Raw genomic sequence first — 22,714 nt, 5'->3', positions numbered from 1 at the left:
AGACTAACATGGATACCCCTCTGATACTCCTAGTGACAGTCTCCAATGGATCCCCATCCTCCACCCACCTTGAGCTAGGTAGGAGCGGATCATTATTATCCCTACTTGAAAGAGGGAGAAGCTAAGGCTGAGAAAGGAGAATTGACTTGTCTTAGGTCACACAGCCAGTCAGTGGCAGAGTTGGGAATAGGACCCAAGAGCCCTGATTTTCAAACGAACCATCAGATCTTGAATTTCAAACATTGAATGACCTGAATAAAGTGCTCTCAGATGAGCTCCAGACCAACAACAGTTCACAGTAATTATTCAGCAAGTATTTGAGGAGAACTGCAATGTTAGAGAGAATCATGAACTCCTCAGAGACCATTAATGCAGCAAAGCAGCAAAATTCATCAAACATAGAACTGGTTCTGACTTATTTACTTGGTCTTAAAAGAGAACAACAAGGACCTGAGTCTCCTCCCTGTCAATAACCACTGCTCAGCCAAACAGGGTAGAGACTGAGGATGGGAGGCTGAGGGTTCTCACCAGAGAGCCCAAAAGGATGGCCCAGGTCACCGGTGGGGATCACTGCCCTAGCACTATTTCAGCCCCACATTTTTGGGTGGACCTTCCACAGTGGGAGCTGCAGAGCACTCCCCCGCAACACACACACACACACACACACACACACGCACGCACACACACACACACACATCCTGTTCCTGGTGTTGGGAGGGGAACAGGTGAAAGGACAAAAGAAGCAAGAGAAAAAGAGAAAGGAGGAAGAGATGGATGGAGGAAAAGGTGAAACAAAAAGGACAAACCCTAATGACTCCAGTGATTCTAAGGGAAAAATCCCAGGTGTGGATTAAATTCTGGCTCCTTAAGTTCGTGTTTTCCATGCCTAGAATTCAACTGTCACCAGATGGATCAGACTGAACAGGATTCAAACCTCGAGGAGGCTCTTACCTTCTAACCAGGGACGGCTGGTCTCTAGTAAAATCAGGAAAAGGGAAGGAGAAAACTCGAAAGAGGTTCCTCCTGGCGCTCACGTACGTGAACCCGAATTCTCTCTGAGTCCTCAAAGAGAGACCTGGAGAAGGAGACTTGCTGAAGCAAAGCCACAGGGGTCTGTGAGGTTTCCTTGGCCCCTCGCCCCTGTCCTGCCTGGCTGATGTCAGCATCTCTCTGTGAGGTCACCCCCTCCCCACCACCTTTGACCAATAGTCTGAGGTCCTGCAAAAGGCCTTTGTGATGTCACTGCCACACCCCTCCCTTGCTGTGCCAATGTCCTGCCCCTGGCCAGGCACTTTGGAGATTTGAGCTACTCCCTGTGGATCACCCCACTCAAGGAGCGTTCGTTCTAGGCAGCAAGCCGGTAGTTTTGGATCATCTGCAAAATTTTTCAGCTCACTGTTTAGCAGATCGTTTATGAATATGTTTACTAGTCCTGGTCCCAGTACAGACACCACTAGTTACCTGTTTCCATCCTGAAAACTGACCATTTATTCCTACCCTTTGTTTCTTGTCTTTTAACCAGTTCTTGATCCACGTGAGGACCTTCCGGAGGTGAAAGTAAGCCAGTATGTTCCGGTATGGGGTACCGGCAAGAGCTGATACGCTGTGCCAGCCCGGCCCGGCTTCCCCAGGCTGGTGATTTAAAGGGTCCAGGGCTCCCTGGAGCGGCCGGAGCCCCGGGCCCTTTAAATCACCTCCTGAGCCCCCCTGCCAGAGCCCCGGGGAGCAAATCACTACCGTGGATGCTGCTCTCTCCCGCTCTGCCAACACAGAGCAGGGGCAGCAGAAGCTTCCTTACAGTGGTGGGGGGGGCACCGTTGTCTGAACTGTGGCACCCCCATGACACCCCTTCCCTAAGGACCCCCACTTACACCACCTCTCCCCCCGAGGCCACACCCACAGAACACCTCTTCCCCAAGACTGCACCCTTCCCCCCCCCATCATTTGTCCTAACAGCCAGTAAAGAGTGGTGGGGCCATGGCCCTCTAAACCCCCTGTTCCAGCAGTGTGTGTGTGTGTGTGTGTGTGTATGTGACAGAGAGTGCTGTGCTGAGCTGAGCCAGGGAGAGAAGGGGGGCTGATGTCGGGGCTGTCCCCTGCCTCAGGACTGGTTGCTTCCTGCAGCTGTCTGAACTTAGAGACAGTGTGCGACACACTCACTCTTCCGCAACACACACACTGTCTCTCCCCCACACACACACACATGCTCTCTACCCCACCACGCACATTGCAGTTGAAAAGCAGCTGGCAATCTAGTAGGATGCCCATGGAACAATGGGATAGAAACCTCCATCATGTGACGCTGTACCAGCCTGTGAGGCATTGCAAACCCTTCCCAAAGCACCCTGCAGCCAGTTGCACAGTGGGATAGCTACCCACAGTGCACTGCTCTCTGTGGCAATCCAAGAGATGCTAGCATGGATGTGCTCTGGTGACACAGGGGCATAGGGTGGACATGCAACAGCTGTTCAATTAAAATTCTTTAACTAAAGCCATGTTACTCTTTCATTTAGTCATTTATCCCGCTCCCCCCTGGAATGCTGGTGGGATGAAGGGGCTGGTTGAAGAGCAGAAGAGCTCCCAGGTAGACAAGGTGTCTGGGACGCTAATTAGGCAGCGATCACACACCCAGAGCATGGACACTGCCCAAGGTGGAGTGTGACCAACCAGATGCAGCCAAGTCATCTCTAGTCGCAGGCCATGAGGTGCAGGCCCTTAAAAGGGAAGGGGCCCTGTGCTCAGGAGAGCACTCATAAGCTTGTACCTCCAGTGAATGCCCTTTGCCCGGACCGCCTGGCCAGTGGTTCACAGCGTTGCATTTCATTGTGCCTCAGGAAGACTTACCTTCATCACACTGTCCATCACGGCACTGTGGGACACTTACCTTGCAGAATCCTGACATCTCCAGTGCCGTGCCTGTCCTGGGAGTGTGACCCACGCCCCCCACCCCCCCGCTTCTTTTGAGCTTAGCTGTCAATATAATAAACGTGCTGCTTTCTGCCAAACTCTGGTGGGTCATTAGTCCCTCCTACGCTGACTAGCTGGCCCAATTTCGGGTAACACCTGCGATAACCCCAACCCCTGCATGACAGAGGGTGGTGAAATGAGCTGAGAAAAAGCCTTGGCATCAGCAGGGGAAAGCTAGAGGATCTTGGCCAGTCACCTTTTGAAGCCTTGTGGCTTGGTCTCCTCTGCCCTTGGAGATTGGCCTATGGCGGCCGGCTCTTCTGCGTGACTTGCCAAAGGAGGGAGTGAGGCAGGAATGGGGCAAAAGAGGAAAGTCGAGCTGAGGAAGGCAGGGCAGAAGCTAAGCACCTCAGTGCGGCTAAGTGGGGTTAGTAGAGCGTCACCCTTCATTCTGCAAAGCCTGGGGAGGTGTGGTTGGCTGCTGGGAGGTAGAATCCTGTGCCTGCGTCTTGGCTTCCCAGGGATGGCTACTTGCAGCCCAGGAGAAGAAGGATGGTTCTGGGTGAAAGGAAGACAAGCAAAGCTCTGGGAGGTAATTTGGGTGCGGGGTGCGGGCTCTGCGCTGGGGGAGGGGGTTGGGGTTCAGGAGGGGTGGCGCTTACCCCGGGCACTGCAGCTCCCAAAGTGACTGGTACACACAACCCTCTGGCAGCAGCTCCTAGGTGGGCGAGGCCAGGGGGTCTCCGTGTGCCGCTGCCTGCAGGCGCTGCCCCCAGAGCTCCCATTGGCTGCAGTACCTGGCCAATGGGAGCTGCAGAGTTGGTACTCGGGGCAGGGGCAGCGCATGGAGACTCTCCCCCCACCCCAGGGGATGCTGGGACATGCCGGCCACTTCTGGGAGCAGCACGGAGGGACAGAGGCAGAGTGGGCAGGGAGCCACCTCAGTGCTGCTGGCACATCTCTGCACACCCATGGGGGGAGGGGAGCAGAGGTCGTCCATGTGCTGCCTGGGGGAGGGGCAGTGCACAGAGCTGCCTCCCCTCCCGGGTCTATTACAGGAGTGGGTGGGTGGGGTCTTTTGGCCTGCAAGGTGCAGCAGGTCGGTCTAGATGTTCACACTGGTCCCTTCTGACCATAAAGGCTCTGAGTCTAAAAGGGAGAGGGAAGTAAAGGGAAAAAAAAACCAAACATTGTAATACCAGGATGACTCCACCTGCTCAATGTATAGTCCCGCCCCTTTCTTCTTCCCTTGGGTGTTTAATGACCTGCAGCACATTGATTCTCTCATTCCATTGCTAAGGTGATACAATGTGACTGAAATTAAACCCATTCCCAGCAGAGAAAACATCACATCCCTGCACCAGCTGGGAATCGAACCCAGATCAACTGCTTGGAAGGCAGCTATGCTCACCACTATACCACCAATGCATCTGGCAAAAGTACCACTTATGCTTGCCCAATGAGGCTAGACCAGAATTGAGGCGTTTTACTGCCTGTTAAAATGTACTGGAGTCTCATCACTAAAAAAAAAAAACTACCTCTATCTTCACCTGGGTTTGAACTATCAGCCTCTCAATTAGGTCACCCAAGTGGTTAATCACACACCCAGGTAACTACCCTACTTCCCAAGCTTGTCTATGAAGCACCTACAGGGGCACCCCTGGCTAGTGAGGGAGGTGCACGGCTGGGGTTATGAGTTCAAGCCTCACCCAGAGCATCGGTTTTCATTAGCCATGGAGCTTCCCCCACTCACTTTGTCTAATCCACATGGAAAGTGCCATACGAGAGTGATGACAGTAAATTCTAAACTCTGAAATGCGGAGGTGGCCCATAGATTGGGATAAGGGGTTTGAAGAGAAAAAGCTCTAAGGATATAAAACCAGACAGGCTCCAGGGGGAGGTACGGTACAACGCCTCAACAGGGAGCCATTCGGGGGAAGGGGTTTCACATCCTCTGTTCAATGTCCTAAGAGGTATTTTAAGATGAAGGTAACACCAGGGCTCACAGGTGACTGGCACGTCCTGGGTTAAAGGAAGGAAGGGACTTGGGTTAATAGTCGGAAGATTTGTGTTACCGTCACTGTCTGACCCCCCTTCAGTGCAGAGGTTTGTACGTTGCTGGGGGGAACGCACAGACTCCTGGAGAGCAGGGGCAGCTGTTTCCATGGCAGAGAGCCTGGCCCTTAGGAGACTTTCTTGACTTGCTATTTTGAAGCAATTCAATAAAATAACGGTGAAGCTACAATGTCCAGTCCAAAATTTCAGCCCCCCCAATGCAAAAATGCTATTTTAGGATCTAAACAGGAGGCTTCCGGCGCTAGGACACCTGACCAGAGAGCGCAGTGGGGGGTGTAAGAGCTGCTGACTCTGAGGGTCCTGGGCTAAATCCACTTGCAGGGGGAAGTGTTTTGATTTATTTGATGGATAATGAGCACCAGCTACCAGGGGAGAAGCCCTGCCAACCAGCTGCCACTCCAGCTGCTGCCCTGGGGGGAGGGGAGCCCCAGGGGGCCTGCTGCTGCTCCGGCCACCCCAGGAGTGCTGCTACCAGGGGCCACCGAGCAGCGGCTGCTCCTGCTGCCCGCGGAACCACAGGAGGGAGATGATTTTTTGACAGTGACGGACGCCTCGTCCTAAAGGCCTTTGTCTGCCCCCTTCTAGTGACTGTTTGGTACAGGAATGCAGCCCTCGCTCCTGGGTCTCTCCTGGGGAAATAATGTTTCTGTGCAAAACACCAAAGCTTTTGACAGAAAGGAAGAAAAGGAAATGGCCACATGCTGGGACTAGGACATAAGGAACTGAATCAGTCTTTTGTCTTTATATTCACAGAAAGGACAATCTCCTCATTCTCATATTGTCCTTGTCACTTCCACAGGGTTTCGATGTCTATAATTTGTCTTTGATGGTTTTCCATTGGCTTTTCTGGGTTGGTGCAAAGGCTGACAATGGAACAATACGTCAAATAACTGGCTAGCAAGGGACAGGTGCCAATTCCCTCCCACTGGAATGGGCCATCCCCACCAAGACCGCTGATTGGGGTGACTCACTTTCACAACTATACCATATGGGCATAATTTTCCATGTACTTACATTACCCCTTAACCATGACTCGGACACACCTCTCGCAGTGATTAGGAGTATCAATAATTTACAAGCTTTCAGTAGAGATCTCACTGCTATGCTTCCTGGATAACTATCATAAAAGCAGTGTATTAGGTGTGGGGAGTTTGTCAGGTCTGACACAGGAGTTGCTTGTGAAGAACAGTGACCCCTTTGCCAATTGGCACCAATGAGTTTTTGTCACAGATGCACTGAGCTATACAGTCACCCCCTGATAGAACAGAAAGGCCAGCACAAAAAACAGAGAGAGGAACAATAAGATACTAAAATGACAATGGCTGGAACTCTCCATTTCTCTCAGTCTTTGCATTCATGGGCACTAAGAGCTGTAGCTACAGTTGAGGAACCAGGTGAGCAGACAGCTGGCTCAGCCCTCCATACGAGTAACTTTCTCACATATAGGGAGATGGGTCAAAATTGGAATTGATGTTAAGGCTGTGTCTACACTTCAAACACTGGAAATATACTTCTGACAACCCAACACTGCCTACACTGGGGCTCAGGTCACATTAACTACTTCTCTCAGTGGAGAGGACTTTTCACACCCCTGAGAGATGTGGCTATGCCAACACAGCTTTTCTACATCGACCAGGCTTTAGATGGCTTATTGACCTGAAAGACAATGGATTTCAGTCTTTTTCTTTATATTGATGGTTGATGAGTGCAGCTGTCTTACCTGCTGGACACATCCTGTGACAGATGTCAGGCCTTTCCTTTGCAAATTAGAGAAGTGGGGAAGACAGTGACCCTTACATTCTAAGCTGGTAAAAATTTATACAACTTGTCACCTCAAGTAGCTTTCCTTTGAATAGAAATTGACTGAGGCTACATCGACACTACCCGCCGTATCGGCGGGTAGCGATCGATTTTTCAGGGATCGATATATCGCGTCTCATCTAGACGCGATATATCGATCCCCGAACGCGCTTCTATCGATTCCGGAACTCCACCACCGCGAACGGCGGTGGCGGAGTCGACATGGAGAGCCCCGGACATCAATCCCGCGCCGTGAGGACGGGTAAGTTATCGATATAAGATACTTCGACTTCAGCTACGTTATTCACGTAGCTGAAGTTGCGTATCTTATATCGATTTTCCCCCTTAGTGTAGACCAGCCCTTAGAAACTAAACAAAATAAATTCTATTTGAAAACACAAAATACTAAAATCTATACTGGGCCAATATTCTCTTATACACACTTTCTCACACACATTCTCCCACCCCAACCTTTGGAGTGAGGTTTTCTACCAGAACTCCTTACACTACAGGGGGTAAATTAAATCAAATTAACTATTCAAGATTAGCCACCATTTCCTGTACGACTAACAAAACAAAACAAAAAAAAACAGCTTTCAGTTTTCCAAAATACTTCAGATTATCACACATTTAGTCTCTTCTTCTTTAACCAATAACTTCACCAATAATCTCATTTTAATAGATGATAAAAACATATTCAAAGATCACAAATTCTTATCATATATGTTAAGTTTTCTTCTAATGCCCATTGCCAACAACTGAACCTTGGCTCAAGATGTGGTTTGTCCCAACCACTTCTGTGAGTTCATATATCTCAGGATCTTCTACAGTATGTGTTGATGGAAGGGGTCTCCTATGTGGGAATCTTTGCATCATGAGGAAAAATACCTCTCGTGTCACACTTTTAATCTTTCAAAGTGAGAGAAGATAGAGAAGTGATGTAAATGCATAAAACACAAGAGAGAACTGTCTGGTCTACACTAAAGACATTTATCAGTTAACTATATTACTCCGATGTGTGAAAAATCCACACCACTGAGCAATGTAGTTACACAGCCCTAACCCCCTGTGTAGATAGCTATACATCAGCAGCAGAACTTCTCCTGCCAAAAGAGCCACTGCCGCTTGCGAGGGTTGGACTAATCAAGTCCGATGGGAGAAATCTCTCCCATTGGCTGAAAGCGTCTGTAATAGCAGCGCTACAGCAGCGCAACTACATTGGTGCAGCTGCACCAACATCAGCTTTATTGTGTAGCCATAGCATCAGACACAAAACCATAGAATCAGAACTCAACATGCGAGTATCCAGAAGTCTGAAATTGGAGCCTGATACATGCATTGCCTCATTGGTTACCATCATTTCTACAGCCTTGAAGTCCTTGTTACCCAATCAGGCAGCCAGTTTGGGATCCACAGGGAAGGAATGTCCTTTGAAGCTCTCTCTCTTTGGATCCAAATGGTAAAGGATGATTGTTCTCAATGTAACCTGGCATCCTTTGGAACTGTAATCAGTGACACTGAACTATGAAATGGAGTTGTACAAACAATTTTCCTTGGATCATTGGTCACCATAGCTTCCTTTACTGGGGTGGAAACCAAGAACTGGATGTGGACTCTTTCAGCCCCAGCTCTTTCCAAATCCTTGGTCTTGGTTAGGGTAAATTTACACTTCTCTGAAGTAGAATCCTTTACAAAACCACTCCAAATCTCAGCAGTGTTAGTGAGGCTTACCAAAACATGGAGGCTTACCAAAACATGCCCAGCTTTTCTTTAATTTGGTGGCACAGTTCCAGGCAAGGGACTGGATACAGGGCTGGATCACAATCTTCATTAGTGACCAGAGTTGGAGTTTCTATTCAAAAATAGCTATTTTTCTGCAGCTATTAGATTTCCAAAACTGATTTGATTCGATATACATTTTTAGCACCTACAAAGGATAAATTCAACAAAACTCCACTTCTATTTCCTCAACATCTGCATCATGAAGGGCAGCATCTCTGATACAATAAGATTAGCTAGGAAAGAACTTCTGTAGGGCCTGGGTTACAAAGGCTTTGGAACCAAATACCCGGGCATTGTGCCTAGTTCAAAAATCACTTAGCATGGAATTTTCTCCCCAGAACATCTGGGACAATATTGACTTAAACAATTGAACTACACTGTGATCATATGCACTTCCTTCAGTTAGTTGGGGTTCTGCTGTTGTTCACCATTTCTGAGTAGAGATTTTAAATCACTGCTGTTTCTTTGTTAGCCTGTCCAGTAAATTGGAGAGTTCTCTAATGCAGACAGAACTGCACCTCAACCTTCTCCATGACATCATGCAGGGATGGGGAAAAAGCAAAGCTGAAGTGAGAAATGATGACTTTAGCAAATAGTCATTTGTCTTAAATTCTCCAATAAATCTGAGCTACATCCTATCAAACTGAACTACTATCCAACTGAGTGACCAAACAGCCTTCAGGAAAGATAGAAACCCACATCACAGAGAGCTAGAATACATGGCAATGAAAGTGTGAAATGAAATTCCAAAGCAGGTTACATCTGATTATTCAGAATCAGGACAAGAGATTCTCCCATCACATTCTCCTCTGATCCATTCAAACATACTTCACTCAGCACTGTCTCAATAGCCAGTTATGTTTATTTACAAAATTTTTAGTATCCAAGCATTGCTATAATTTGGGACAAAACCACTCACACCTTGCCAGAAGTGGCTTTACCAATAGATGGAACCTGGGATTTAAACTCACAATGATCACACTGTGTTTGGGATCCATTTGAATTCCCCTTCCAGGTCTTTGACACTTTCATCTCCAGTCAGAGCGACACTGAGATAAGATTAAAGAAGTCAAAGCATCATCTCCAAGCACAGACAGCTGAGAACTGTTCCTCACAGGACACTTTGAGAAGTGGATGGATAGAATGTGATGATGATAACCTCTGCATGGCTCAGACAAAAGTTAACAGTTCTGCAGTGATGGGGAAGAAGGGAATCTCTGCGTCTCCCCATCTCCTTCCAGTGTCACAGAGGCTGAAATTACACTTTTTTTTCCTGCCCCTGCTCCTCTTCATTTAACTATAATTTGAAAAATTCTCATTATATCTGCTCTTCAGCACAACCCAGAGCAATGTGAGAACAACAGGCAATGATACAATCTGTATCACTGGTGACTAACAATAACTTTGAAATAGGAAGAATAGTATAAATGTGATGCTCCCTGGTTCCTGATAGGAAGGGCACACTAGAATTACTCATGGGATAATGGAGTTGATAGAAAGGACAAATGGGTCCACCTCAAAACAGGGCAAACCGCAAAAGGCAAAAATGGGCCACTCCTCTGGTCAAACTGAGGGATAACCATGCTGCAAACAGTTCAAACAGCTTTAAAAGTTACTATGTGGGAATCAGGAAAATTATTAGAGAAAAAAAAGTATTGATAGCCCTAGAGGTGTTTATGTTGCTGATCTCCCTTGCAGATTCTCTGATGACTAACATGGGCTAAGTGCCCACAGAAGGTTTTCCCGCACTCACTGCATTCATAGGGCCTCTTCCCTGTGTGGATTCTCTGATGCCTAATAAGGTGTGAGCTGGTAATAAAGGTTTTCCCACACTCACTGCATTCATAGGGCCTCTCCCCTGTGTGGATTCTCTGATGTTGAGAAAGGGCTGAGCTGTTAGTGAAGCATTTTCCACACTCACTGCATTCATAGGGCCTCTTCCCTGTGTGGATTCTCTGATGTGTAATAAGGTCTGAGCTGCGACTGAATTTTCCCCCACATTCACTGCATTCATAGGGCCTCTCCCCTGTGTGGATTCTCTGATGTTGAGAAAGGGCTGAGCTGTCAGTGAAGCATTTTCCACACTCACTGCATTCATAGGGCCTCTCCCGTGTGGATTCTCTGATGGGTAAGAAGGTTTGAGCTGCGATTAAAGGTTTTCCCACACTCACTGCATTCATAGGGCCTCTTCCCTGTGTGGATTCTCTGATGCCTAATAAGGTGTGAACTGCGATTGAAGGTTTTCCCACACTCACTGCATTCATAGGGCTTCTTCCCTGTGTGGGTTCTCTGATGCCTAATAAGGTTTGACCTGATAGTGAAGTTTTTCCCACACTCACTGCATTCATAGGGCCTCTCCCCTGTGTGGATTCGCTGATGGGTAAGAAGGTTTGACCTGATAGTGAAGTTTTTCCCACACTCACTGCATTCATAAGGCCTCTCCCCTGTGTGGATTCTCTGATGTTGAGAAAGGGCTGAGCTGTCAGTGAAGCATTTTCCACACTCACTGCATGCATAGGGCCTCTCCCCTGTGTGGATTCTCTGATGTTGATAAAGGCCTGAGCTGCTAGTGAAGCATTTACCACACTCACTGCATGCATAGGGCCTCTCCCCTGTGTGGATTCTGTGATGTTGATAAAGGCCTGAGCTGTCAGTGAAGCATTTTCCACACTCACTGCATTCATAGGGCCTCTCCCCTGTGTGGATTCTCTGATGGGCAAGAAGGTTTGAGCTGCTAGTGAAGTTTTTCCCACACTCACTGCATTCATAGGGCCTCTCCCCTGTGTGGATTTTCTGATGGGTAAGAAGGTTTGACCTGATAGTGAAGTTTTTCCCACACTCACTGCATTCATAAGGCCTCTCCCCTGTGTGGATTCTCTGATGTTGAGAAAGGGCTGAGCTGCTAGGGAAGCATTTTCCACACTCAGTGCATTCATAGGGCCTCTCCCCTGTGTGGATTCTCTGATGTTGATAAAGGCCTGAGCTGATAGTGAAGCATTTACCACACTCACTGCATTCATAGGGCCTCTCCCCTGTGTGGATTCTCTGATGTCGATAAAGGCCTGAGCTGCTAGTGAAGCATTTACCACACTCACTGCATTCATAGGGCCTCTCCCCTGTGTGAATTCTCTGATGCGTAATAAGGTGTGAACTGCGACTGAAGGTTTTCCCACACTCACTGCATTCATAGGGCCTCTCCCCTGTGTGGATTCTCTGATGTCGAGAAAGGGATGAGCTGTCAGTGAAGCATTTTCCACACTCAGTGCATTCATAGGGCCTCTTCCCTGTGTGGATTCTGTGATGCTTTATAAGGATGGAGCAATCACATACGTTTTTCCCAAACTCACTGCATGTATTTTTTCTCTTTCTGCTGAGGATTTCCTGTTGTGTTGTGGTTTCCTTGAGGTCCTTCTGAGTTTCCTGACAGGAAATACATTTACCCACTTTCTCCCCTGGCTGGTTTCCCTGCTCTCCTTCTGGTCTGTGCTGAATGTCATGGGATTTTTCCTGCTTATGACTCCAGGACACATTCCTTTTCGATCTTTGCGATAATTCTCTGTGTTTATCCACTTGCTCAACATTTTCCTGCTGAGAATTCTGCTCCTCTTTCTCACCTACCATTGCGTCACCTGCTGTGATAGAGACAGAAACCTCAAACAGGGATGGAAAGGGGAAGGCCAAGCCAATACAAGTACTGGAGAGAAGTCAAATAAAAATCAGGAACTGAACTCCCACAAGTTCTTCCCCAAACAGGAGAGAGGAGGGGATCAATTCAGGCTTCACATCCCATCCAAATTCACAGGGGGAAGGAAGGAAGCTACTGCCTGGTGTCTGCTAGTGAACACAGGAAGCCATGAGCTATATTTACCCTAAGGATACGACCCCTGCTAGGGACAATATTGAACTGAGAGACCTTCCAAGGGCATTGTAGGGCATCCCAGATGTTTCCTTCAGGCACTTACAGATTCTGAGTTGGTTTAATATTTCCTCACCTGTGCAGGGAGCTCTCAGGATCTCTCTTTCCTCTGAACCCTGGAGGTCTGGGACCCATGGCTCTTCCCCTTGTTCCAGCTGGGAGATCACATCAGGTTGGGAAATTGGAAACCCTGCTCAGATGAAAGAAAACAAAGGAAGTCACTTGATTTCATAACTTTGTCATAAAAAACATTCTATTAATTTAACTTCCGTTCTTAGTGTGACGGGTGTGCCTGGGGCAGTCCACACTGAAAATGCCAGGGTCAGAGCAGGATGAAAAAGGGAGAGCAGATGCTCCCAAAACTGGTGGTTAACACTGAAGTTAAACTCAACGACCAGTCACAAACTGTGCTTCTGATCCCACACACGGGTTATCGAGAAGCTGAAAAAAGAAATCACACGGCCCCTTTATTGCATTCCAGTTCTCCGACTCCCAATCAGCACCTAGGTCCAGTACAGTGAGAGGTTATTTAAAAACTCTGCTCATATACAAAATGTTTTTCTGACCCCCAAAGGTCAGCCACATTACAAGATCACCATAGGTTTGGATCTTACCCAAAAGACCACACTGCCAGCCAATCCTTTAGCATGGAAAGACAAGACAGGACACGACACAAAAAAAGTTGTTAAATGGAAAAGCAGTGAGATGCATTCCCAAATCTATATATCAGGTTATTAGCAGTATTGTTGAGCTGCTGGCTTGAAAGTCCGTCTGGAACACATCCACAAGTTTGATGGGTCTTTCAGTCCTTTGTTCCAGGCTTCAATTTGTAGAGAAGTTGCTCCAGAGGTAGGAAGAGGGATTGAAGACAAAATGGAGATGATGCAGCTGCCCTTTATATTCTTTTTGCCATGTGGCTTGTACTACCTGTGTCCCAAACACAAGCTTCACAGCACAGGGCATGGAAAAGCCTCGGAAGTCTCAGCACACAGACATACCCCTGCATGTCTTGCTGACTCAATAGGTTTATGCCCTTGATCAGGGATGGGCAAATTACGGCCCACGGGCCACATCCAGCCGACAGGACCGTCCTGCCCAGTGCCTGAGCTCCTGGCTGGGGAGGCTAGCCCCTCCCCCGCAGCCACACCACCGCGCGGGCAGTGCTCCTGCGGGGCGGGGCTGTGCGCTCCTGCGGGGCGGTGTGTCTGGCTCTGCGTGGTCCATGTGGCTGCCAGACACGCTGCTCTGAGCGGCATGGTAAGGAGGTGGGGGCGTTGGATAAGGAGCAGGGAGTCCCGGGGGGCAGTCAGGGGACAGTTGGATGGGGCGGAGGTTCTGGGGGGACGGGGGCTGGATCGGTGTGGGAGTCCCAGGGGTCTGTCAGTGGGCAGGGGGGTGGATAGAGGTCAGGCAGTCAGGGGACAGATAGCAGCGGGGTTGGGTAGGGGGTGGGGTCCTGGGAGGGCAGTTGGGGGGGTCTCTGGAGGGGGCGCTTACGGGACAAGGAGCAGGGGGGGTTGGATTGCTTGGGGATTCTAAGGGGGGCAGACAGGGGGCGGTAAGTTTGCCCACCCCTGCCCTTGATCCTTTCCATGGTCTCACTGTACAGCTGATGGGCCATCAAACAGCCTAGGCAGCGCTGATGCCAATATGTCTCACCCAGAAACACTGCCCAAGTCTGGAAATACAGATCTACTCTACAAATCTATAACTCACAATACAAAGGTGATACAAACATAGAAACAAAATTATCATACTTGGAAAAGCATAACATTTTCACTGACACCTGTCATGGCATATCTAGCACGAGTCATTTCCATTGTATCAAATAGGTATTGATAATTTAAAAAAAATATAAAATGTCTCACAATTCCATACAGTGTCACACTTGGTAAAGCAGTGAATTCCCAGGACCAGCTCCCCCGGTCCTTGAAGATGCTGAACACTGTGCTTATGATGTATTGAAATACCCACATATCTGCTGGGAACACACACAGACAGACACTGTGTCAGTCTGTATCCCTATGTTCACTCTTCTAGAAAATGATGAATTTTGTACACAGAATGGCTTTTTGAAAACACATAATCTACTGAATATTATCCTGTTAAAATATGTAGCAACACTGTATGTAAAGTTTTGAGATTTTACTGTATGATATTACTGAAAAAACTCCACCAGAGAGGTCCTTTGGGGCCATCTGCCTGTCCCAAGTCAGGGTAAAGGAGGAGGGTTGGGCGTGGGGCTAGCAACTCCACCCTGTAAAAATCAGCTTGCTACAGAAACGCCAACAATAGAGTTAACAGAGACTTTTAGCCTGGAAAAAGAAGGGTCTTCAACTCGAAGATGCATGACGCTGGGTGGTGAAAGCCGCGAGGAAGCCACTAAGCCGATCATCCTTCTTACAACCAGGAGGATTACCATCGGCACATGGAATGTGAGGACCATGTACGAGTCAGGAAAGACGGCGCAGGTTGCAGCAGAGATGAGGAGCAACAACCTGACCCTACTAGGCATTAGCGAGACAAGATGGACGCAAGCTGGACAGAGACGACTGTTGCCAGGAAGATCCAGACCTTCATTAATAGCTGCCTCAGAAGGATTCTCCAGATCCGCTGGCCAGACACCATCAGTAACATCCACCTCTTGGAGAGGACCCACCAACTCCCAGCAGAGGAAGAAATTAGAAGGAGAAGGTGGGGCTGGATAGGACATACACTACGCAAGCAGCCAACCAACATCACCAGACAGGCACTGCAGTGGAACCCCCAAGGCAAGCGGAAAAGAGGCCGCCCAAGAAATACCTGGCGACGCGACCTTCAGGTTGATAGCAAAAAAATGGGCTATACCTGGAACCAGCTAGAACGAATGGCCCAGGATAGAAGACTATGGAGATCTGTGGTTGGCGGACCATACCCCGGTTGGGGTGACGGGCATGAATGATGATGAATGATTACTGAAAAAGTTACAATTCCGGGGAACACCCACAGACCAGTTCCTCGGAGACAGCAAGACAAACAGTTGGTCAAACAGCCATTCTGCGGCAGGGGGAAGGTGTGGAGACATTTACATTCCATCAGAGGGACACTTGAAGCTCATATCAACAACAGAAAGCCTGGCACCATGACTCAGCTGAGAACTGAAGTTGTTTCTAGTACAAAGGACTGAATTATAAAAAGAGATGAGGAAAATACTTGAGACTCTCTCTCTCCCCTTCCCCTCTGCTCATGACAACTTCTGAAGAACTGAACTTGGGCACCAGGTGCGGGTTAGGGGGGCAGCGGGGGCGAGGGGACAGCAGGGGAGGAGAGGGGAGGGGGGAGCCTCCCCGGCCGGGAGCTCAATAGCCGGGCAGGCTGGGCCCGTGGGTCGGATGTGGCCTGCGGGCCGTAGTTTACCCACCCCTGATTTACAGGTTAGTTTGTGTTTTCTCTTGCATTTCTTTTGTAAACAATTCTGACTTTTATGCCTCGTTACCTGTAGTCACTTAAAATCTTTTTTTTTGGTAATTAACAATTTTGTTTTATTGTTTTATCCAACTAGTGTGTTTGGATTACAGTGTGTTGGAAACTGCATTTGGGATGTAGCGGGGTGGACGTCCGCTCCTGCTCTGAAGGGTTAAAAACAGCCCTGGGAGGGGGCTGTGGCTGGAGAAAGCAGCTTTTAGGCTGGGCTGATTGGGAGAAGTGGCTGCAGCTGGGGCCACACCCCAAACAGACTCAGCTGCCCTATAAAGGCAGAGAAGCCAGGGGCAGATAGAGTCTCTCTCTGTCTGTAGAGGGAGATGGGCCTGGCTGCAGGGAGCTGGACACAGGGTACCTGAGTGGAGCAGGGCTGGGGAAAGGCAGAGGAGCTGGGGAGCTCCAGCCTGGAAAGCCCCAGGCTGTGGCCTAGCAGAAGGCAATAGGTACTGGGGGGTTGCAGAGGGCAGCCCAGCGGTAGGCAAAGGCAGCAGGTCCAAACCCTCCTTGCCAGTGATGAGTGGCTGATACTGCAGCCTGCCCCAGGGTGTGGGGCTAGACGATGACTGGCCTTATACTGAGCCGAGGTGGGAATAGTGGGTGGGAGTTCCCTGGGGAGGGGAGACCCTAAGACTGAGGGGTTACTGCCAGAGGGCAGCACCCCAGGTAAAAGGGGCACCAGGTCCAGGGAAGGACACGGGGGGCCAGAGGACAGGCGGATCACTGGCCTGCAGAGGGTGCGCTGGAGCTGGAATGAGCCAATTCCCAGAAGTCACCAGCAGGGGGTGCCGCAGGGATGAGTCCACTCATCTACATGGGATAACAAGGCTGGTGCATGTCATTTTCGACTGATGAAATGACAGACGTCATATGAGCTTGCCTTGTTCAGTAGTGTGCTGGACAGGGAAAGATGCACATTTCTGGGGGAAGTCTGGGAACAGAGACTTTTCTGGGGTTTTCCTGTGCTGCACTGTAACTCATGAGTCGCTGACTAGCAGCACTAAATACTGTGTAGCTGGGAGCGAGTTACATGCTGGAGACTGTGTGTTACCTGCCCAGGAGCGGCTGCTCTCACAGTAAATCAGTGTAAAAGTCACCCAAGCTTGGGAAACTGAGGGGACACAGCTGTTCAACACTCCAGATTGCACTGTGCTTAATGTCACAGACACTCAATTTCAAAGAGGCTCCTAAAACACAAAGAAAGTAAATCCATGTCCCAGAAATCCAAGACTCCAGAGAGAGGGCAAGTCTCCCTGGCTCTGCTTCTTGCTGACGGAGAGGTCCAGAGACAATGAGAGAATCCTGGAGAAGCTGGGAACAGGAAGCATGGGCTGGTGGGGTTCAGTGGAGAAAGGGAACAGGAAGGGCAGGGATCTCACTGAATGCAGGATCTCAGCAGTACTAGATGTCAGGATAGCACATAGTGCAGCCCATTGGAAAACATAATCCCAACTAGACATATAAAATGATGAGGTCTAAATTAGCTGTTTCCACTCAAGAGAGAGATCTTGGAGTCATGGATAGTTCTCTGAAAACATCCACGCAATGTGCAGCGGCAGTCAAAAAGCAAACGGAATGCTGGGAATCATTAAGCAAGGGATAGAAAAGACAGAAAATATCATATTGCCTCTATACAAATCTATGGTGCACCCACATCTCGAATACGGCTGTAGGAGCTGGATTTTATAATGTACTGAGAGAATTTAATGTACGATTTGATTTCATCCTGTCAGCCACCCTGTTTGAATAGCAGAAAGGAATGACAGACCAGAACAATCCTTCTGACTGATTATGGTCACCTTTTGTTTTAGGATAAGTTACACTGTCTACTATGGTTTCCTCTATGTATTACAGATTAGGCACTCTAGTTAAATCTACATGTCTTTGTTTTAAGGTTTAGTAAATAAGAGACAGGATTCTCTATTGTGTCCATGTTAAGTAGATTAGAGAAACATTGAAGGCAAGGTTTCATTTGCAATGCCTTTTTGCTCGATATAAAATATTACTGTTTGTATTCTCAGTGGGTTTGTGTGAATGAGGATGTATGCATCAGGAAAAGAGAAGGTGTAAAGGCCATTGTTATAGCCAGAGTCAAGGAAGGAGTCAAGAGACTTAAAGGACATCAAAGAATCAACAACGCGCATCCATAACGAAGGGCAGATTGATGACCCTGAGGTAAAGGCTGGCACCCCTGAGGACAATTGATTAAATCAGAACGAAGGACAGGCTGACCCTCCCGGAGGTGCATTGGAATGTTTACACCAGTTAAGAAGTAACCGATCACAAACTGATACAGCAAAAACCATAGAGTTCAACAAAGGAAAAAAGCCTATAAGAACCAGGGTGCTTGGCCATGGGACTTTGGGTTTGTCTTGCCACACTCCAGGAGCACTGGATCGTGACCGACAAGAGCCCAGCCCCACACTCGTGCTCAATCTAACTGGCCATTAGATTGACTCGAGCTACAAGAGACTGGTAACTATGAACATCACGGGTGGGTGACTAAAAAGCATATGCTAACTGTTGTATTCTCAATAAATGCTGTGTATTTACCTTCCTCTACAAAGATCCCATGTGCTTTGTAGGAGCATAACACTGCGTGCAGATGTGGTCGCCCCATCTCAAAGAAGTTTACTTGTGCAAACAGGAGATATTTGACACTGTGTGACACTTCTCCTGTGCTCTGTTCCCAAACTGTTCTGCAGCAGGGGAGGGTCTGTGGCAGTGTGTGTGGGTCACTGGCATATTGGGGTGATGCAGAGACAGGACAGTGCAAGGTGGCATTGTGGGGCTGGCATGAACCGTATCTCTTCATTTCCCCTTCCAAGAACTGAGGGGACAGGAATCCTTACCCAGCGAGGTCACAGTCTCATAGTTCTCCTGCATGACGTCTCTGTAGAGGGCTCTCTGAGCAGGGTCCAGCAGAGCCCACTCTTCCCTGGTGAAATACACAGCCACCTCCTCGAAGGTCACTGGCCTCTGAAAGAGCAAGAGTCCAACACTCAGTACCTGCTGCCCCACTCACAACCCCACTATTTGTGGGGGAGAGGAGCCAATCAAACGCAAGCTCTGGGTGGATCACAGTCAGAGTCCCACCTCCACCCCACTCAGAGCATCCGGGAAACACCAAGTTAAGGGGACAAAGCAAGAGCCCCTTGTCTCTCTCAGCAGATCCATCACCCGCCTACTAGCCACAGAGCGATACAGGAGATGGAGCCCCTAGCAGGAACCAGGGAGAGCTCCCTGGTAGGAAGCCCAACACCCTCCCCATTGTGAGGAGCTGGATATGAAGGGAGGGGAATCTCCCCTAAACCTCACTGGTGGGTGCCCCCTTCATATCTCACAGCAGCCGCTGGTTAGTCAGGTCAGGCTCCAGCACTGGGATTCTGGTCAGTTTTCCTAGCCCCAGGTAGGAGGGTTATTTTCTGTTTCACAAATTAGGGTATTTCCACCTCCTAATCTCATGGGTCTGTTCCTAGAATCTGGGCCATTTATTAAACTCCCCCCAGCAGGAATGTCACAAGCTGTCCTCCTCCCTTCCCCACCTTGTGCATTTCCTGCCCGGCTCCAAACCAGACTGTGCAAATCTTCCCATCTCCGGTGTATTTGCTGTCCCTCTCCCTCCTGCAGGAGCCAACCAGCAACCCCCGATAATCCCTACCTGAACAGGCTCCTCTGCAGCCATTTCTCTCCCCTGTCCCATGGGAGGATGGGATGAGCTGGAGTGAAACACGGACGTCATTCTGCAGCCTGGGAGGGTGAGAAGGGCAGTTGTGGAGGTTTCAGAACAAGCTTTAGTTAATTTCACAGGACGATTCTCCAAGGCCCTTTCCCTGCAGACAGACATCCTAGACTCTGCCATGCTGGGAAATGCTCAATCTCTTTATTACAGTGTGGAGCTGGCCCCTCCTGCCAGGCTAAGCCCACAGAGAGGTTTTTAACCTCCCTTCTGCCTCCCCCGATCGCATAACAAAGTCTCTGAACACAAGGCTAGAAAAGAGCAGAACCAAAGGAGTCACTGTGGGGGATTCCCTCGGACACTGACCCCCCGGCAGTCACACCCCAGCAGGGGGAATATGGAGTCAAGAACCAGCTTTTCCTCTGTCTGATCCTTTTCTTGATCAGTGGAAAGTGGTTCTGCCCAGGGATGCTGCAATACATGTGTCCGGGTGGACTAGAGAGCTGGAAATCTCTCCCCCCACTCATTTCTCCCACTGCCCCTTTCAGTCTCTCCTTCCCCTGTCCTCTCTCCCTGCTCCTCTGGCTGGGACAGTCCCATTCCTGGGGGCTTTGCTCTCCCAGGGCTGGATTTGCTCCTGGCAATTGCTATTGGGAGGAGAAATGACGAGGGGCTGTTTGTGCAGAGTCACTTTCTTGCCAGTCCCCAGCACTTTCCCTGAGGTCTTTCAATAACCTGGAGTCCGTAGCTCAGAATTTGTATTAACAGGGCCCAGGGCTGCCCTAGGGGGCTAGTACCAGCTGGAGAAAGTCATCCCCTGGGCCGGGCAGAGAAGCAGCTTTAATTAAGGTCACATCCCAGCACAGAGCCCCGCTGGGGGAGCAGCAGCTGCTAAGCCTGGTCTCCCAGATCACAATGGAGCCCCCTTCCCACCTGCCATAGCCCCCAGATCTAGGACAAGGACTGGGGGGGGGGGGGCATGAATATTCCCTGCGGGACCAGAAGTTCCTGCAGTTTTCAAGAGGGGAGAAAAGCAAAATCTGTGATTTCACCTGACAGTGTTTGGTAAGTGGATAGAAAGTTACCAGGGTGAGTGGGCCTGGCTGGGGGCTGCCTGGCCGCGCTTGGAGCCAGGATTGTGGCACAAACTGATCCGGGAGCAGGATCAGGGTTAGTAGCAGCCCCCAGACACCCCCCAGTGCCCAGAGCCCACAGCCGGGGCCCCAGACACCCCCACAGCCCCAGCCAGGGTCCTGCCAGATCTTCCCTGGCCCCCAGTCCCCAGAGCCTCTGGCCAGGGGCCCCAGACACCCCCAGAGCCCCACCAGCCCCAGGGGGAGCTGGACACTGGCGAAGGGGAGAGCAAGTGGGGCACAATCGGGGGGACAGGGAACTTCTCAGGGGTTGGGGAGGGGGTCACCCTGGGGTCATCTCCTGGCTCTCTAGGGAGAAAGGGGGCGGGGCGGGGGGCAGCGCAGTCCCCACGGGGGGGGGGGCAGCGGTAAATCCGAGGGGGTCTCAGCCCCCCCCCGGCCATGTCCGGGCTGCACCGACACTTCCCCCCCCGCCCCTTTCCCAGCCCCGCCGGAGGCTGCAGCTCCGGGGGGGTTAATGAAGGTCTCTCCCGCCGCGATCTGCGCATGCCCAGAGCCCCAGCGGCACAAACCTTCTCCGGCCCGGGAGAGGCTCCAACGGCCCCGCACGAGCCAGGCAGAACCGCAGCTCCCCGCGCGCGTTCGCGCTCCGGCTCCGCCTCCCTCGCTGACGGCCCTTCCGCTCCAGGGAGAGCCCGGAACTACATCTCCCAGCCTGCCCCGGGCGCGCGTCCGGCCTCCCCAGCCCAGGTGAGGGAGGGGTCAGCAGCTGGAACTGCGCATGCTCCGTGCGAGCCCCGCTGGGGGCGGGAGAACAAAGCTGCTGCTGCCGCCTCCGTGTGAGCCGGTGAGTGACAGACCCCGGGGGGGCGGCACGTGACTCTGCCCCGGGGAACCTGGGAGAAGCCTCGGAGCCGCCTCGGCCCCGGGAGCTGCAGCAGGATCCGCCCCCCCCCCCCCCCGCTGGGATGTGGGGGCGGAGCCTGGACCCCGAGGTCCCTGTGCGGGGGGAGAAGCCGGAGTGGGGGGGGGGAAGGTCTGTGGGTGCAGCCGGCGGGAGGGCGGCGGGTTGGTTAATTGGCTCCTGTCCCTGTTGGCGCCTCTCGCCCCCCCCGGCACAGAGTCTCTCCGGTTCTGCCCCGTTTCTCTCTCGGGGTCTCGCTCGGGCTGTAACATCCGGGGAGATTCGACCCCCAGTCCGCTCTCTCGGCTCCCCGGTCTCTCCATGAGTCTCCAGTGTCCCTTTAAAATCACTCCCATGGGGGGTCCCCCCCCCGTTTTACCTGCAGCGCTGTGTGATTGTCCGGGGGGGAGCTTGTTGCCCCGGGTCAGTCCCCAGCACGTGGCTGCCCCTGGCGTGGGGGGGGGGGTGAGATGCCGGTTCTCTGCCAGGGCGGGGACGGGAGGGGCACGTGTCCCCCGTGGGGGCTGCCCGGACCCCGGTTTCCCAGTTACTGCCCCCAACTCCCAACACAGCCACCAGTCACCTGCCCATCCCCCACTGCTGCCCCCGTCCCTCCTCCAGGGACCTGCCAGCTCCCCCCCCCCTTTGCCCTCTTAAAGCAGCTCCTCAAGGGGCTCCCTGCTGCCCGTGGGAATGGTCGGGGGAGCCATCACTTTCTGTATATGTATTGGATAGTGATATAAAATCCAGTCCAACTTTTCCCTCTAGTTATGTAGCAGTAATATAAAATCCCCTAAGATCTTGATGGTGTTCATAGACTATCAGGGTTGGAAGGGACCTCAGGCAGTATCTAGTCCAACCCCCTGCTCAAAGCAAGAACAATCCCCAACAGATTTTTACCCCAGTTCCCTAAATCGCCCCCTCAAGGATTGACCTCACAACCCCGGGTTTAGCAGGGCAGTGCTCCAACCACTGAACTATCCCTCCCCCCTCTCATGTTATCATTTGCGTAGTTTCTGATATGTATTCTCTGCAAATCTAAAAATTATCCTAAGCCCCACTTTTTCTCTAATTATCTATTTCTAAATGACTATGGC

At 50.5% G+C, this 22,714-nt stretch overlaps 1 non-coding gene and 1 pseudogene across 1 annotated transcript; both read right to left on the bottom strand.

Moving 5' to 3' along the window:
* Positions 1–4,263: 4,263 nt before the first annotated feature.
* On the bottom strand, positions 4,264–4,335 carry TRNAG-UCC. Its single transcript has one exon. It is a non-coding gene; the product is annotated as a tRNA-Gly (tRNA).
* A 5,948-nt stretch (positions 4,336–10,283) lies between these two features.
* LOC120375866 overlaps positions 10,284–22,714 on the bottom strand; it is a 332,464-nt pseudogene continuing 320,033 nt past the window's right edge.

Source organism: Mauremys reevesii, linkage group 12 (assembly GCF_016161935.1).
Source record: "Mauremys reevesii isolate NIE-2019 linkage group 12, ASM1616193v1, whole genome shotgun sequence".
Taxonomy (NCBI): Eukaryota; Metazoa; Chordata; order Testudines; family Geoemydidae; genus Mauremys; species Mauremys reevesii.
Note: the sequence above shows the minus strand (reverse complement) of the source record. Positions and strands in the feature narration are given on the sequence as shown.